This window comes from Lactuca virosa, chromosome 6 (assembly GCF_052849685.1).
Source record: "Lactuca virosa cultivar CGN04683 chromosome 6, Lactuca_virosa_CGN04683_v6, whole genome shotgun sequence".
In the NCBI taxonomy this organism is placed as follows: domain Eukaryota; kingdom Viridiplantae; phylum Streptophyta; class Magnoliopsida; order Asterales; family Asteraceae; genus Lactuca; species Lactuca virosa.
Genome location: NC_136431.1, coordinates 253,496,870 through 253,497,562, shown reverse-complemented (window position 1 = coordinate 253,497,562; position 693 = coordinate 253,496,870).

Below are 693 nucleotides of genomic sequence, written 5' to 3'. Positions count from 1 at the left end.
CCTTTCATTTCATAACTTATGAGTTTAATGGTTCATTAAAATGAAGACTCTTCATTTTATGCAACCTCTTATTCTTTAATGACACTTTTAAAGAAGTGACTTTTGGTTATCCATAACTTGAGGACAAGTTATGGACTCCATCATTAGCCATTAAGATCAAGAATCATCCATACAATCAAGTTACACATAATTCCTATGATCTTCTAAAACTCATAAGAACATGAACATTCATTTCAAAATTTCAAGAATCATATTAACACATATAAAACATGGAATTTTGATATTAGCCATTGTAAATGGATTAGCATAAGCATTACACCATCTAAAACAAGTTTTAAAACACCAAAACAGTTTAGGGTAATGTTTCTAGTCCATTTCCAGCAGCAAAACTCAAAAATATGCATTCAGGGGCTCCTACTCGTCGAGTGCAAGAACCTACTCGACGAGTAGGATGAATTTTCACATGGACTCGTCGAGTCCCCCCATGGACTCAGTGAGTTCATGCAGCAGAGTTCAGATTTTTGCGCTTTTTCAACAAGTTTGCATCAAGTATCAAGAAAACAAGTCTAGGCTCTTATACCACTGTTGAGTTTTGAGCATTCTAACACTCCTATGGTGTACATGCAACCCTAGAAACCTTGGATCTATGTTTTCTCTAATACATGCAAAATTGATTTTCCAAGGTTTACTTCC